Source organism: Gordionus sp. m RMFG-2023, chromosome 1 (assembly GCF_954871325.1).
Source record: "Gordionus sp. m RMFG-2023 chromosome 1, tfGorSpeb1-WG-v2, whole genome shotgun sequence".
Taxonomy (NCBI): Eukaryota; Metazoa; Nematomorpha; class Gordioida; order Chordodea; family Parachordodidae; genus Gordionus; species Gordionus sp. m RMFG-2023.
In genome coordinates, this window is record NC_088775.1 from 46,611,531 (window position 1) to 46,625,361 (window position 13,831).

Sequence of the window (13,831 nt, forward strand, 5' to 3'; positions counted from 1 at the left end):
TTTACAAAATTAAGCAATATATAATGAACAAATACAATAATTTTAACAACTTATCATTTACTCCAACTGTGACTTCCACAAAATGGCCATTATTTATTAACCCAGCGTCTACATGAAAGGGGGTGGGGCAGTTTGCATCCTATTTTTTTGAGGGGGTTAGGGGGGGGGGGTAGGATAAATTTTTTGGGGTGTTATCTATAAATTTAGAGGTCAAATAGGACAAAATTTATTGCTAAAAATTCATACTTTTTTTATAGACCTATTATAATACAACTCATCAACCAAATCTATATATCAGTGGCGTCACTAGGGGGGGGGGGGGCGCAGGAGCTCAAGCCCCCTGAAAAATTTGAATAGCCTTCTGAAGCAAAAAAAATTTTTTTTTAATCAATTCCTTAATATCCCCTTAAACTAAAAAGAACTTTTTTTGATTGTCCCCTGTTTATTATAATTCTGTTAAGTAATATATAGATTTAATTTTATTATTTAAAAATTAATAAGACTATCTAAATTTTATTAGATTAGATTAATACATATAAATTATATTTTCACTATGTCAGCTTGCAATCAAATTCTTTGTTAAAAATAAAATATCAATACCATGCATAATGTTTAAATATCAATTTAGCATTAACAGTTGAAGTTTAATTGATTTTTATTAATTAAATTATTATATAACCCTAATTAAATAAATATAAAGATTTATTAATTGAAAATTAACAAATTTAATATTGTAAGCCGAGTTTAAAATCACTATTTAAATAAAATGACTTTGCGATTTAAAAATTTAAGCATTAAAGACTTTATGAAAAAAACTAAAGATAAAAGTAGCAATAATCTTGAGGACCAAAGAAGAGGATTCAATAATAAAGATGGTGATGAACATAGTATATTTTATACAGTTTTTAAAATTCAAACTTTGATTTAGTTGAAAGACGATTAATTGTAGTTTTAAAAGATATAAATATTGAAAACAAAAATGTTAAAAGAAAGAAAATAGGTAAATAAATTTATATATAAGTCTGTGTCCAAAATGTTTTGAAAAAATCCTTAAAATTTTCACAAATTAATAACAAAACACTTTGGACATTTAAGTTTTAAAAAATAAAAATTTATTAGTTAATTATCTATTAAGTCATTTTTCACCAGAGTATTAAACAATATTGATTTCTTTAGTTTTCAAGTTAAGCAAAAATTGCTTTACAATATATTTTCACCTTTCAGGAGCAGGACACTAGAAATGGAAAAATTTTTTTAAATTTTTCTATTATAATCACATAAGGTGATGTCAAAATATTAGCTAAATAAAACATAGTAAATATTTTCTATATAAATAGCCAATATCTTAAAAAATCATACACTATTAATCTTTTTACATTAATAAAGATAATATTGGCTAAATTGTTTACTCAATCATTCTTTCATAATTTGATAATTATATATTTATTTGTTTATCCTAACTTAATAATAAACTATATTTTAATAAAAATGCTAAATAAATTTAGAATAGTTTGCTTATTTATATATATTTTTGAATAATGGACACTATAATATGGAATATTACTTTTTATATATCATATTTACAAAAATAAATACACTGAAAAGAAATACATTTTAAAATTAATCTTATCTAGATTTATTAAATAATGAAGAAAGTATTGTGAATGACATGATTGTAAATAATGTAGGTATAGAAGGAAAGAAAATGGGTAAATCAATTTATATATAAAATATTTTATTATAAATTAATTGAAGCAATATGTGTGGCTCAATCTGAAGATATATGTGAGATCCAATGTATAGATATCTCTGAAGGTATTAATTTTTTAAATATAATTAAATATAAAATTTTAGGCATGGATTCTGAAGAGGATACTACAACAAGCCAGATTCTTGATAGCAGTAAATATAAAGGTATATTGGATAAAGAAGTTTTATTACAGCAAATTACATTTGATGAAATACATTTTAAAATTAACCTTATTTAGATTTATTAAATAATGAAGAAAGTATTGTGAATGACATGATTATAAATAATGTAGATACAGAAGGAAAGAAAATAAGTAAGTTAGTTTGTTTATAAGATATTTTATATTTATTTATAAAATAATAGAAGCTATACGTTTGGCCCAATCTAAAAATAACAACTATTCAAGTATTTTTTTCATTTTAACAATATTTTTCTTCAAATATATAATATTTGTCATAATTTTCATAAAAGCAATAATATTTTAATTTTTATATTAATATTTGTCACTTTTTTAGAAGAGTTTATACAAGTATTATTTTTATTTTAACAATGTTTTTCTTCAAATATATAATATTTGTCATAATTTTCTAAAGCCAATAATATTTTAATTCATTTATTAATTTTTATCACCTTTTTCCGAAGAATTAGATATGGGTACTAAAACAACTGGTCCTATGCAACCTATATTAGGTGCCTATCCATATATTGGAATGGGTAAAGATAAACTATGCTTTCAAACTCAGTGGTACAAATCCTTTCCCTGGATTGAATATAGCATAACCAGAAACTCTATTTTTTGTTTTCCTTGTCGTAATTTTCCCACTCAACCTCAAAAAGGATACCTTTTTAATCAAGGTTATCAAAAATTTCGTAAGGTTAAAGAATACTTAACAACTCACGGAGCAACAAATGGTCATGCAACGAATGTAATTCTCTGGAACCATTATAAACAATCTTTGATAGAAGACACCATTAAAGAAAAATTTATAGCTCTAACTAAATCAACAATACTTGAAAGAAGAGAATATTTGAAACGATTATTCAAAATTATAATACTATGTGGTAAGTTGGAACTTCCCCTTAGAGGTCATTATGAAAGTAAGACAAGCAATAATCAAGGAAATTATTGTAAAATATTGAACTGTTTGAAAGAGTATGATCCATTTTTAATAGCATATAAACCACCAGGCAATGCTCATTATTGCTCACCTCAATCACAAAATCAAATGCTATCTGCAGCTGGAAACTTAATCGTAAAGTACATAGCATCAGAAATAAGGGAGGCAGGCTATTTTGCTGTCATGGCTGATGACACTCGTGATGTTAGCTCATATGAGCAATTTAGTATATGTGTTAGATATGTTGATAAAACAAAAACACCAAAGGAATCTTTTATATCTTTTCAAAAAGTTGAAGACTTAGATGCAGAGTCATTAACGAAGACATTAATAACAACCTTAAACAACAATTCCATAAATGCAATTTGCGTTGCTCAAGCATATGATGGTGCAAGTGTTATGAAAGAGAATCTTTCAGAAGTCCAGGAAAGATATCGGAAAAATCACAAAATGGCTATATATGTGCACTGCTATGCGCATAAACTCAACCTTGTACTGATCTCTGCCTGCAAATCAGTACCTCAATCTAGAAAGTTTTTATGTATTAGAAGGTATTCATGCTTTTTTCTCAATATCTGTTATCCATCACAATAAATTTCTTGATTTGCAATTAAGATTAGGGTTAAAATCCAAAAATATTGATGCCTTGAGTTCTACACGTTGGGGATCCCATATTAGAACTATAGAGGCAGTAAAAATGACTTTCCCTGCAATTATTTCTTATTTAAAAAATATAGACCATGGTGATGTGGTGAAAGCAAAGGGAATTTTATATATTCTTTTACAATATGATACAATTATGTGTATGTTTATATTCCAAAAATTATTATCTATGTGTTCCAATATTTCTATTTTTTTGCAAAAATCAGATTCGGACATATCAACAGCATTGGCTCTTATTGAGTCTCTTATCAGTTCTTGTCAAATTTAAGAAATAATTCGTATTTTTCTTCATTATTTACCGAAGTAAATAAATTTTGCAATTGATATAATATAAAAATAACAAATAAAAGAGCAAATATACCTTCTACCATTTTGAATAATTATATTCAAATAGATGATATTGTTTCTTCTAATCTCAAACAAAAACTTTTTATAAGTGTCATGTCTTTTATCCAATTTTGGATATTATGATAAATGAATTAAAAAAGAGATTTTGCCAAGAAAACACAGATATTTTAATAGCTATAAATGCTTTACATCCCTCCTCCCCCCTTTTTTAAATAATGATATCATTAAACCATTTATCTTACATTCCTGATCCAATGGAAGAATACATAATATTAAAGGCTTATATTTTAACCTATAATAAAAAACACGAATCTACGTGTAAATCAATAATAGATTTGATAAAAATCTTACCCATAGATATATTCCCTCGTATATTTAATTGCCTTAAAATTGCGTTAACTATACCTTTTAATTCCTGCTCATGTGAAAGATCGTTTTCAGCATTAAAACGGGTGAAAACATATCTTCGATCGACAATGGGTCAGGAACGATTAAATTCGTTGGCTCTATTGAGCATAGAAAAAAATATTATTAATACCATTCCTATAGATCACATTATAGATGAATATGCAATAATGACTAGCCGGCGTAGAGAACTTATTTTATAAATAATTTAACCTTATAATTTTTGAAACGCAATTTTAGGCGTTAGTATCTGCGGATAAATATATCGTTTAATATTTATTTTATAAATTTTTTTTTCATATCCAAAATTAGCTAAAAGACATGGTGCTTATAAAAAAAATTCTTTTGAGATAGGAAAAAATCAGAAAAAAACAGTAAATGCTTTCTTTTGATATGACCAAAGTTTCTGAAAAATTTAATTAAAAATATTTGAATACATTGACAATACAATAATATATAAGATCTTAATTGCTTTCATCATATCACTATGGTACTTATTTTCTAACTCCCAAATTATTTATTTCTAATTTGGCACACTTAAATTGTAAATAACTTAAGGCTTCAATATATTTGCATAATTTCTTACAAACATAATTTCTTCCAAGATTTTAGGTGTTTTTGCTTTATCAATAATCTAACATACTAGATTTTGATATGAGTTAACATCGTGTATGTCATGGCTATGACTGCAAATTAACCAGTATTATTTGTGTGGCTATGTAATTTAAGATTATTACTACAGCTGCTGAGAGCATATGATTGCATAATTAAGATGAGCAACAATGATAAACTGTCCAGTAATTTATATAGGATTAAAAATGGATGATAATCTTTTAGAAATTTAATATCTCACAATAATTTTCTCGATTACTTATCTAGCTTCCATCATGTCATCTAAGAGGAAGCTCTAACCACCATATAGTTTTATGATTTGGATTGGTCGTTTATATTCTCTTCTTCAAGAATTGTTGATTTGGTTAGGCCTATAAATTTTTCCTTATTAGTTCATTCTATAAAACTTTGTCTAAAATGGTAAGAGAGAGTTATATTAGTTTCATGACCTTTTGTTAATGTTAGTTGCTTAGAATTATATTGCCTTATGGGGTTTTTAAAAACATTAACAATTGAGGCATATGTATGAATTAATTAATCGGTTTTATCACTTGTAATTTTTTAGACGCGAAATTTTTTATATCAGCAATTTAAAATACTTTATACTGTAGTAAATCGATTTTGTATTGAAAAATTTGTAGATATGTATTGTTTTAATTATTTATATTCTAGTTTTAATTATTTATATTCTATTTATATTCTAGTCTTAATGATATTTATATTCTAGTCTTAATGATATTTATATTCTAGTCTTAATGATATTTATATTCTAGTCTTAATGATCAATATTCTAGTCTTAATTATTTATATTCTAGTTTATTTTGTACGTATAATATAATAAAAAACAAAATATGAAAATAAGAATAATCCTTCAAGAGTTTAGTAATTTTTAAAAATATATTTATATATAACCCGACCGAAGGCCGGACAAAAGCGGGCCGAAGGCCCGCAAATTAGGGGTACGGGGGCGAAGCCCCCCCCCCCATAAAAATTTTTTAGTTGAGCCCCCTGAGATTGTAAAGGCTAGCGACGCCCCTGCTATATATTGCAAACAATCATAGACATTATTTTCCAAATAAAACTTTCTGCTATCCTTTCAAATGTAATTTAAAAGGTTTCGACATTTTCAGCAAGCTCATAATGCTATAATAATGAATTCATTGTAAATGATGGAGGTTTTAATTGAATTTATTATCTAAAAAATAACTCCTTTATATTCACAAAATGTCGATAGTTGGTAGTTGAGATAAAATAATTTAAGTTATTCTTTTTAAATTTTCTAAAAGAGTATCATTATAAATAAAAATGTGAAATTAAAAATAGGGAAACATCGCAGCTGAAGCTGGCGGGATTTTTTAGGGGGGTAGGCATAGGTTTTTAAAGTGAGTTTGCATCCAGTAAAAATCCTGTAATGTAGACGCTTATTAACCTATAAGTTTAAAAAAAAATCTAGCTTTTTACAAACGAAGATGAAGAATTTTATTATATATATATATTATTAGAAAATTTAGATAGAAATTTTTAGATATAATTATTGGTTTATGAAATTGTATTTTTGATTTCATAGTGTTTCAATAATATAGTCTTTTAGATATTGTGATGGAAATAGTTAATAAATAATAATATATAATGTTTATGAATTTTTTTTTATACAAACTAGTAGAAAGCGAGTCAAAAATGACGGGGAATGAGATTTTTATTCATTTTTTTACGATAGATGTCATGCCAGGTTCAAGCTCGCAATATTAGGAAGCATCCAAGATCTTATAATTTTAAAAAAGTTTATCAAGCCCAGCTCAACCCTTAATAATTTGTAAAAGATATTCCCAAGTCAGGTGCAAGCTAATATTAATTTTAAGGTTCCAAGCCAAGTCCTATCCATTATAATTTTAAATATTTTTTCCCGCCTCGGAGATAGTTAAATTTTTAATATCATCACATGAACGGGAAATATCAGTAATATGGAAAAAAACATGTAAATTCCGTATTAAGGGAAACTGGGAAGGCCTGGGCAACCACTTATTAGAGAATCATGACAAATAAAATAAAATAAAAATAACCGACTCTTATACTTTTTTGTAATATGATCAATTAAAATTATATCTAAAAAATATGTTTATTATATAGGGTTATTGTTTTTTTTCAGATAAATTTAATGTATGTCTTGCATTTCTGAAATTATTTGTCAAAGAATTCGATAAGGAATATATATTTTTTTATGTTAAGTAAAAAAAAAAATGCTGTCTATTTAAATTACAAAAATTCCATTTAACACTAATGAAACTTATATGCAAATTATTTATATATTTTTTAAGATATTTTTTTTTATTGACATATAAATTTAGGATAAATTTTTTAAAAAATAATGAGGATTATTTATTATGTATTTGATAAAATTAAGAGCAAATCCTTGTTGACATTTTAATTTTTGTTGAAAAAGCGATAAAATAAATCTGGGCGGTCGTCTGGAGAGGAAATAATTAATGTATAATTTTATATCATTTAGGGTTGTAGATGAAAGTGATGACGGATTAACAAAGCAGTGTACAAAACACATTACGTCCTGATAAAGATGATAAGCCTATGCCTTGGGATACTGGTAAAAGAAGAACGCAAAACAATATTTCTGTCAATGTCAGCATTGGTATCCCCCTCTAAAATAGAATCATGAACGACAATGTTAACTCAACCATAAAACGGTCGTAAGTATTGTTATAAAGGCCACGACAGAACTACTGCATATATTTTCATTAATAAAGTTGATGAAATTGGCCGTACTACACATTTAAGTTTGAACATTCCTCTAAATATTCATGAAAGTTTCTCAGAGAATCGGATAAAGTAATATTTATATTAACTCCTAATGAAGTGAATGATAGTACAGAATTAAATGTTTATATTTGTTAAAAAATAGGCGGAGGCATAGGGATTGTGGTAATGATGATAGTATAATTTGGAGAACTGGGTGAAAATAAAATAAACATAGATATAAAACATAAGATAAAAAAAACAAAATAAACCTCCAGATGAGTTCATTTCGAGCGTAGTTCTTTATTATTTTGTCTACCAGTAACTCTAGAATGGGTAAGGCGTTTGTTTAATCGTCATTATTTTCTTTGCTTATCTTTAATAATAGATTCATCATGTTTTGTAGCAATGTGAGGGATTAGGGTTAGCCTAGACAAATAAAGAAATCGGGCAAAAATATAAATAAACTATTGTTGAAATTAAACAAACATTAAAATAATGTAAAACCGGTAGATGGGTCAAAATTAGATGCATATTTCTAGTAGTTGGAGGGCTATCATCAAAAAATTTTTTGGGGGACTTATCAAGCCTATTATGATATTCTAAAAGTTAAAAAATAACATGATGAATGTAATGTTATTAAGATTAAAGTTAATTAATTGTAAGGTAATTAAAAAATAAGATTAAAAAAGGGGGGAAAAAAGAAGGTATAAATTATTATATTATAAAAATAATAAAAATTACATTAAAGGAATTAATAAGGTTTGGCTATCATTAAAAAAATTTTTTACGGGACTTATCAAGCCTAATATGATATTCTAAAAGTTAGAAAATAACATGATGAATGTAATGTTATTAAGATTAAGGTTAATTAATTGTAAGGTAATTAAAATATAAGATTAAAAAATAAGATTAAAAAATAAGATTAAAAAATAAGATTAAAAAATAAGATTAAAAAATAAGATTAAAAAATAAGATTAAAAAAGGGTGGAAAAAGAAGGTATAAATTATTATATTATAAAAATTAAATTAGAATATATATGGTTTTGAGAAATAGTGGCTAATAGATAATAAAGATAGAAAGAAAAGAATGAGATAATAAAATTTAGTGATAAATAAATTCATTAAGGGAGGGGAAAAAAATAAGAAAGAGTTATTTGTAAGGATTGGAGATTATAAATAGGTTAGGATAAGAATATTTGAATATACTTGGTTATCTTCTTAATTATTGGTTATGAAAGAAAAATATGAGTATAAAAAATTGTAATGTAAGTACTGACAAAAATTGTGAGTATGTTCAAAATAAATATACAAGTTGAGTATCTTGTAGAGATTTCAATAATGTGTAATTGATAATATGAGATGAAAATTGATAAGGTAATCTAAAAAATAAAGAAAGGATTAAGTGAAATAAAAAGTTTCATTCATGTTTACAAAGTTGAGGGAATATTGTTTTTATCAATTCAAAGACGATTTTTCAAACAATGCATGTTAGGTATGTGTACACCATCAATTCTCGAAATTCCATTCATCTGTTTGTATAAAATAAATAAATAAAATCAACAAATAAAAATAAATACGTACCGATGACATGACGTAGAGATGACATGACGTCACGATGACGTAGTGAGGACATCGGAAAATTATAATATAGATATGTTCCATTATGAAATACTAATGTATCTTGTATCTTTTTTAAAATTTTAGAAAAGATCTTGTATCTAAGATACAAATTCTTTAAAAAAACTGTATCTTAATCAACTTTTTATTCATAAAGATACAGATACTTTAAAAAAAATTATATTAATAGTATTAAAATTTAAAATGATGTTATTTTTAAATTAAAAATTTAATTCGGACACCGATTATATAAATTAGTAGATAGCCTGTCAAAAATGACGGGGAATGAAAATTTTCTTCTTACTTTTATGCATATTACCTGTTTTTTGAAAATATCCAATTTTTATTCTTCTTACCCCCCTCATCCCTTCAGGCCAGGTTTAATCCATTAAAAATAAGTGCTATGGTTTGAGTAAAAATAAATTTAAAGCATTTACTTGATAATACCAATATTATTTGTTAAATATTACTGATTACTTAAAATTAAAAAAAATTCCCAGGCTAAGTCCAAAGCCATATTAATTATGAAAAACTTCCAAGCCCAATGAAAGATCATAATAATTTTGGTAGTTAAGAACTGAAATAAAATATTTAAATAATCATAATGAATTTAAAAATACAATCAAAATTCAGATTGCTTATCTTTAATAGAAATATCATGTTTTGTAGCAATGTGAGGGATCAAGTTTGGGTTAACCTAAAAAAATAAGAAAATTAGGCAAAAATATAAATAAACATTATTATTGAAATAAAACGAACATTAAAATACTGTACTGAACCTGTAGAGGGTTCAATATATGCATATCTCTAGTAGTTAGGATACTATCATCAAAAAATAAAATTTGTCTTGGGGACTTATCAAGACTATCATGTTTCTCTGAACATTTATTTTGTATTTGTTGATTATTAATGGTAGATATATCAATATTTAAACAATTATAAGGAGGAAATAAAGCAGGGTTTGTTATCTAAGATAAAAACAAATAAAAAATTTTTAAAAAATAAATGCGTTAAACTTGCAGAGGAGTCAAGATTAGAATCAACTCCCTAGAAATAGTGGGAATATCATCAGAAGCTAAAATGGATGTATTCTAAAAAATAAAATATAAGAACATTTATGCCTTTTTAGTATATATATATATACACTAACTTTATTATGTGTTGTTAGTATATTTTGCTGGGATTCACAATCCCTATAGCTATTCTTTTGTTGATTGACCTGCCATCTTTTTCTTTCATTAATGCGGATAAATCACCATCTGTACAATCATTAAGTGAGGTTAAGATAGGGTTTGTTATCTAAAATAAAAACAAAAGAATAATTTAAAAAATATAAATGCATTGAACCTGAAGAGTAGTCAATATAAGGTTTAACTCCCTAGAAATAGTGGGAATATCATCAGAAGCTAAAATAGATGTATTCTAAAATATATAAAAAATGTAAAAACATTTATGCATTTTTATATATATATACATAAGGCTAACTTTATTTTGCGTTCTTAGTAGATTTTGTAGGGTCTCACGATCCCTAGAGCGTTTATTTTTTTGATTGTACTGCCATCTTTTTCTTTTATTAATGACGGATAAATCACCACCTGTACAATCATTAAATGAGGTTAAGACAGGGCATGTTATCTAAAATAAAAACAAAAGAATAATTTTAAAAAATAAATGCATTAAACCTGATGAGGAGTCAAAATACCACCTGTACAATCATTAAGTGAGGGTAAGACAGGGCTTGTTATCTAAAATAAAAACAAAGAATAATATAAAAAATATAAATGCAATGAACCTGAAGAGGAGTCAATATTAGGTTCAACTCCCTAGAAATAGTGGAAACAATATCAGAAGCTAAAATAGATGTATTCTATAATATAAAAGAGTATAAAAAAAATATATATATAAGGCTAACTTTATTTTGCGTTGTTAGTAGATTTTGTAGGGCCTGGCTATCCCTGGAGCGTTTCTTTTTTTGATTGACCTGCCATCTTTTTCTTTTATTAATGACGGATAAATCACCACCTATACAATCATTAACTGAGGTTAGGACATGGCTTGTTATCTAAAATAAAAACAAAAGAATAAATAAATAAAATAAATGCATTGAACCTGATGAGGAGTCAATATACCACCTGTACAATCATTAAGTGAGGTTAAGACAGGGTTTGTTATCTAAAATAATAACAAAGAATAATATAAAAAATATAAATGCAATACCTGAAGAGGAGTCAATATTAGGTTCAACTCCCTAGAAATAGTGGGAACATCATCAGAAGCTAAAATAGATGTATTCTATAATATAAAAGAGTATAAAAAAACATTTATGCATTTTTAATATATATATATATAAGGCTAACTTTATTTTGCGTTGTTAGTAGATTTTGTAGGGCCTCACGATCCCTGGACCATTTCTTTTTTTGATTGACCTGCCATCTTTTTCTTTTATTAATGACGGATAAATCACCACCTGTACAAACATTAAGTGAGGTTAGGACATGGCTTGTTATCTAAAATAAAAACAAAAGAATAATTAAAAAACATATTAATGTATTAAACCTGAAGAGGAGTCAATATCGATAACCTCTCTAGAAATAGTAGGAATATCATCCATCAGAAGCTAAAATAGATGTATTCTAAAATGAAAAGTATAAGCATTTTTAGTATATATAGATGAATAACTTAATTTTGCATTTGGTAGATTGTATTGTGCTTCACGTCATATAACCCAGTATAATTTTTTTGCTTGAATATAAGTTGAATTAAGAATTGAATGATTTTTATTTTTTGATAATAGCTTCGGCTGGAGTGTGTAGCCTGAGGTAGGGAAATAAGAGAAAATTAAATGGAAAGAAAATAGGGAAATTAAAAGGGAAAGGAAGGTAAAGAAAAAGAAAATTAAAAAGTGAAGATAGGAAAGGGAAATGACGAGAAAGGGGAAGATAATAAAAGAAATTAAAAGGGAAAAGAGAATTTTAGTATTTTTTAAATTTTGATTTTTCCCATATTATTTGAGACTTTTGTTAAAATAGTGAATGTTAGTGATATCTTTAATAGAGATACATATGTTGTCGGCATAGCATAATCAGTCTAAATTTATGTTACTGAAAACTATTCTTTGAGTTAAAATATATATCTTTATAAAAATATTAACATAAGTCTAACATTTAACATTAAAAAATCCCAATATAGGTTCAAGCCTACAATATCTGGAAAAAATATCCAAGCATCCAAGATCTTAATAATTTAAAAAGATCTTCTCAAGCCCACCTCAATCCCTAATAATTTTGAAACCAAGCCCAGTGATATTAAATTTATAATTAATGTGATTTACCAATTAGTCTACGGGTAAAATATATTACTTTATAAAAATAATAACATATGACAAAATAACGTCTGCCCTAATATGTGAAGAGAAATTCAGTTTAATTTAACACAATTTAATAGACTTATTCAAATATTTAAAATTTTCAAAACAGGGAAATGTGGATAAGGCAAATTATATGAAGTAGTTGCTTGAAATTTTGTGATATTTAGTGATACTTAGTGAAAGTAAGTGTTAAAGAGTAACCCAGTTTAATTGATCATAATGTTTTTGAACCACATATTCAGTTTAATTTAACACAATTTAATAGACTTATTCAAATATTTAAAATTTTCAAAACAGGGAAATGTGATTGAATAAGGCAATTTATATGAAGTAGTTGCTTGAAATTTTGTGATATTTAGTGATACTTAGTGAAAGTAAGTGTTAAAGAGTAACCCAGTTTACATTGGTCATAATGTTTTTGAACCACATAAGATCAACCTGCATTCAAATTTCCTAAATTAACACTTTCTTGATTAAATTTACACAACGCTTTAACCTAATTAAATATTCTTACTTAATTTATAGAGTAGATAAAACATTTAGTATAATTAACTTAATTTAATATTCTTATTTAAATATTTAAACTTCAGAAAACAAACAGATATAAGTGAATAAGGCAATTGTAAGGATTAGTTGCCTGAAAGGTTTTGTGATATTATAATGAAGAGTATGGAGTGAAAAGTGTAAGTGATATGTAAGTGTTAAAAGAGTATATATCTTTTCTTTTTTTTAAAAGAATTTAGCTTAATTTAATAATCTTACTTCTTCTAATATTTAACTTATGAAATCAGTGAAAAGGAAACTTTGATTAAGTTATTATCATTATTTTAAAAGATATTCCTATTTTAAGATTTACTATATACTTGTATGGTTCATAGCCTTCAGCCTGTTTCACATGAAAATCCTAGAGTGCCCTTATTTAGAGAATTTTTTTAAATAACTGGCACTCCGATGGAATTCAAGGAAAATGATTAACTTATTGAACCGTCCAAGCAGTATTATTTATAAATATCTATCCATTTTTGCAAAATCAAATGTGATAAAATGTTATTAACATCTGTTTGTATAAAATAAATAAATAAAATCAACAAATAAAAAAAATAAAAATAAATACGTACCGATGACATGACGTCACGATGACGTAGTGAGGACATCGGAAAATTATAATATAGATTTAAATAAGCTCATTCCTTCAATTTT

At 25.9% G+C, this 13,831-nt stretch overlaps 2 long non-coding RNA genes across 2 annotated transcripts; both read right to left on the reverse strand.

The window, feature by feature from the left end:
- Nucleotides 1-10,946: 10,946 nt before the first annotated feature.
- Nucleotides 10,947-11,257, reverse strand: LOC135923032 (uncharacterized). The gene is made up of 3 exons (XR_010571114.1): nucleotides 11,177-11,257; nucleotides 11,057-11,131; nucleotides 10,947-11,009 (listed from the first exon to the last, which is right to left on the reverse strand). It is a non-coding gene; the product is annotated as an uncharacterized LOC135923032 (long non-coding RNA).
- Nucleotides 11,258-11,393: 136 nt separating this feature from the next.
- Nucleotides 11,394-11,726, reverse strand: LOC135931020 (uncharacterized). Its single transcript, XR_010572909.1, has 3 exons — nucleotides 11,622-11,726; nucleotides 11,482-11,556; nucleotides 11,394-11,436 (listed from the first exon to the last, which is right to left on the reverse strand). It is a non-coding gene; the product is annotated as an uncharacterized LOC135931020 (long non-coding RNA).
- Between the last annotated feature and the right edge of the window lie 2,105 nt (nucleotides 11,727-13,831).